This window comes from Ursus arctos, unplaced genomic scaffold, assembly GCF_023065955.2.
Source record: "Ursus arctos isolate Adak ecotype North America unplaced genomic scaffold, UrsArc2.0 scaffold_1, whole genome shotgun sequence".
Taxonomy (NCBI): domain Eukaryota; kingdom Metazoa; phylum Chordata; class Mammalia; order Carnivora; family Ursidae; genus Ursus; species Ursus arctos.
In genome coordinates this window covers 23,454,434-23,459,191 of record NW_026622763.1, presented here as the reverse complement: position 1 = coordinate 23,459,191, position 4,758 = coordinate 23,454,434, and positions in this window count along the sequence as shown.

Genomic DNA, 4,758 nt, shown 5'->3' with positions numbered 1-4,758 from the left:
CTGGGACACGGTTGCTGGAATGTGCAAGAAGTTAGTTACTCTAAAGAAGTCAAGCTTTTATAAGACAAAAGGTGTGAGGAGGTTTGCTTGTTATGTTCACCTGGGATTGTGTACATAGGTGGTTTTCATGTATCTTTTTCACTAAAGCATTAATATAAAAAAATGGGGGGTAATAGAATGAATTAAGAACTAAAACCTATCAATCTATCATATCTTAATAAACAATGAAGTGAGGATATTCATCATTTAGAGTCACTGGATAAGTGATTTCATCACATACAGTTTTAGAAAAGAAATGGGGCCATATTTCATGCCATATTTAAAAATCAAATACAAATGACATCACCAAGATGACCACATCTTGACTCTTTCTGACTTTGATCTCTCTCACAGGAACAGTTAATATCTGCTGAAGACCAAGACACCCCTGAAAGAATCCTGGAACACAGGGGTGAAGCTGAAGCACCCCTACACCTCAGAGACCAAGAGAGTCTCATTAGAGGGGTACGAGAAAAGGCTACACGTTAACCACATTGTCCTTCCCCCAGGCAGTGCAGACCGTGCAGGGACAACTCCCCTGAGCCTTTAGTTCTTCTGGTGGGAAATGACAACCCAGAGGAAATAACCAGCTTCCCCCAGCATGGGGGTCACTTTGTGGGAGTCCCTACTCTGATCTTGCTCCACAGGAATTATAGGGGAATCTGTGGGACCCGAGCAGAGGTTATATTTATACCAGATAGACTTCAAACTAAAAGTGGAAAAAAGAGACAAAGAAAGTCAAAATATAATGATAGAGGGGTCAATACATCAAGAAGTTACAACAACTTTAAATATTTATGTGTCCAAAATTAGAGCACCTAAACATACAAAGTAAAATTAACAAAGCTAAAAGGAGAAATAAACAAAAATACAATAATAGTTGGGAACTCTAATACCCCCACTCATAACAATGGATAGACCACCCAATCAATTAAGGAAAAATTAAGGAAACTGTGGATTTGAATGACACTATAGACCAAAGGGACATAACAAACATACGCAGAGCATTCTAACCAGCAGCAACAGAATACACATTCTTCTTGGGTGCCCCTGGAACATTTTCTAGGCCATAAAGCATGTCTTAGCAAATTCAAAATTGAAATTATACCAGGTATCATCTCTGACAACAATGGTATAAATCTAGAAACCAATAAAAGAGGAAAATTAAAAAATTCATGAACACATGGAAATTAAACAACACTCCCCTGAGCAACTAATGGATCAAAGAAGAAGTTACAGGAGAATAAAAAAAAAATTTTGAGACAAACAAAAATGGAAAGACAACATACCAGAACTTATGGGATACAGCAAAAGCAGTTTTAAGAGAGAAATTCATAGCAATGAACACCTACATTAAGAAGCAAGAAAGATCCCCAAAAAACAACCTAACTTTATGTTTTGAAGAACTATAGAAAGAGCAAACTGAACCCAAAGTTAGAAGATAAGGGGCTGATGGGAGGGGGAATTGTAGCAAGGTGGTCAAAAGGTACAAACTTCCAGTTATACAACATATAAGTGGAATGAACGTACACCATGATGGCTATAGCTAATGCTGCTGTGTGATACATAGGGAAGTTGTAAGAGAGTAAATCTTAAGGTTACAAGGATATTTTTTTTCCTTTTTCATTTCTTCTTTATTTTAACTAGATGAGAAGATGGATGTTAGCTGAACCTATTGTAATCATTTCACAATAGTGAAATGTGCCTTAAACTTATATAGTGATGCATGTCAGTAATTTCTTAATGAAATTGAAAAAAAAATCAAATACAGGAGGATGAAAACCTAAATATGAAAAATACAACTTTAAAATTTGGAAAAATTACAAAAGAATATCTTATGATATGAAGGAGGAACTAATTTTTTTACATGAGAGACAAAAACATGGCCATAAGTAGACAAATTTGACCAAACTGAAATTAAAAACTTCTGTTGAACTAAACATGCAATAAAACTAAAAGAATTAGAGAAACCATTCATAACTTAGCAAATTAAAAAATAGTGCTTATAATGTATTTTTAAGGCCCCACAGTTTAGTACGGTTAAGAAAAAGTAGGAAGAACATAGGCAAATGAAGAGACCAAACAATTCTTAGAAGTAGAAATATGAATTATCAACACATAAGAAGAGTGGTGAAACCCCACTAGTAATTAAAGAAATAACTATTTTTAATGCCAGAAGAAGCCACTTTCAATTCTTCAGATTTGTTGAGAAAATATTTAAATCTACAAGTATCAAGTATATTTGCTTCTATATTGATGAGATTTTAAATGCATGCAGCGACTTTGGAGAGCACATTTGTCGATATCTAATGAAGTTGAAGATGCCTATACCTTATAGCTCAGCAATTTCACAACAATATACTTAGAGAAAATTTCATTATAGCGTAAGAAGAACTGTCCCAAAATGTTTGTTATAGCATTGTCTGTAAGAGCAAATATCATAATCAACCTAAATTCCCACTAACAGCAGAACAAATATTTAAATTGTGCTTAAGCCAGGCAGTTTTGGCAGAGTGATTTAGAATGATTTTTTGGAGCTTCTCTGCCGGCGTGCGAAATCCAGCTCTATCAACTTTGGGCAAATGTAGCTCTATGCTTCAGTTTCTTCATTTGTAAAATGGAGGTAAAAATTGTGTCACCTTCATGTTTTTTTGTGTATAAAAAATAAATAATTTATATTAATAGAATTCAGATTTAATCAGATACATAGTAAGCTTATAATAATTATGAGCTATTATTAGTATCAGTCATATGACAATACACCATGCAACAGATAAAATGAATCAACTCAAACAATATCTATCAATGTGAATGGATTTTTAGAAAATTGTATTTAAGACATTTTTAAAAAAGATACATAAAACATGATACCATTCATATAAATTTAAAACGTGAAAATGATACTATATATAATCAGTGAATATGTTCATTTATTATAAAAGTATAAAATCATGCATGGGAATTCATCTGTAACTGGAATATTTTATTTAAAAAAATAGACCTACGGGCACCTGGGTGGCTCAGTTGGTTAAGAAGCTGCCTTTGGCTTGGGTCATGATCTCAGGGTCCTGGAATTGAGCCCTGCATCAGGCTCCCTGCTCAGCGGGGAGTTTACTTCTCTCTCTCTCCACTCTCTCCCTCTGCCCACCCCTTCTCACGCTCTCTCTCTCAAATAAATAAATCTTTAAAAAACAAAACAAAACAGACTTAAGGGCATGATGTACAAGTGTATAAGAGCATTGCTTGGCTCTTCTGTATCTTTTTATTAATGGTTGAAATACTTCATAATTAAATATATCATAATGTTAATTTACTTTTTCACCAAGAACTCTGCATTTCCCAGGCTCTTAAGTTTAGTTCCCCTCATTAATCAATTTTTAGAAAGCTTCTATAGCTCTTAAAACTATAGTTTCATTTAATTATGTAGTATTCTTTGGTAATAATTAGACCAAATCCATATGTGTTATAAATTGATTTTATGATATAAATATGCAATAATCCCTTTACTAGAATGTGTACACATGTTAATTAGTATAAATATTTTGATAAGTACAGAACATTGGCTACAGAAAGATCACTATTTCATCAAAATAGAGAAGCAGAAAACAAGAAGTATAGGACTACTTGTTAAAAACTGGGGCATACTGCACATATGGTGAAAGAATGATTTCCTTCAAAGCTTCCCATGGTGCCTGACCTGTGACCATACTCCATCTCTTCTACATCTTCTCATTTTGGTAGCGTTTCTGATAGACAAAATAGAGTCTCCACAGATCCTTCTCAGAGCCTGTAGTGAAGGCCTCGCATCATTCGGACAAGAAGTTGGCAACCATTTTCTATGATGAGCAGGAGAGTAAATATTGTAGACTATGTTATCCGTATGACCTTAGTCACTATACTCAACTCTGTAGTTGTAGTGCAGAAGACATAGACATAGACGAGATACACATGAAAGGGCATTAGAACCAATAGGTGGTTGGCTGCAATTTCCAACTCTGATTCTAAGTCTCTACAATGACATAGTCAATCTCTCACACCTGTCAGAGCCCAGTGAGATGCTATTAATTTCCTCTTAAAAGATACAGGACAGTAGATTGCATCAGTGCCTTACTCCAGAAACCCAACAGTGTGTTGAGTTATTCTACTTCAGGAAGTAAACCTATATTAACTATTGATTATTATTATTATTATCAACTATTGAATTATTAACTAATGAATTATTAGTAACTAATTATTAACTAATGAATCAGAACCAAGAAGAAAGGCTAACTGTTTCTAAACCTGTGTTAGTAGGATAGCAGCCTTTCTGGCCCTGGAATAATCTAGGCAGCAACCTTCTGACAGAATTCTATTACTTATTGCTACCAGTGAGAATATATCAAACTATGATCCTTTTCAAGCAGTTGAAGTAGTCATTTTTTTATTATTTCTTGTTGTTCAGTGGAGCAGCCCAAGATTATCTTTGACCTTGGAAATGACTCCAAATAGCCACATTTGTTGATCTCTAAGGACTTCAATGATGGTTGTCCCACCAATGGTTTTAGTTGAGTTAGTGGTCCATGAGTTCATCCACAGCCCTCTATGTGATTACAAAGGCTAGAAGCCTGTACTTTCACTTGTTTCCTTCTCAGCCATGCTCATCCTGTCATCGGTGTAATGTATCAGTGTAATGTATTCAGTGCAATGAAAATTGCCATGACAAAATGTAGGGAAATACAC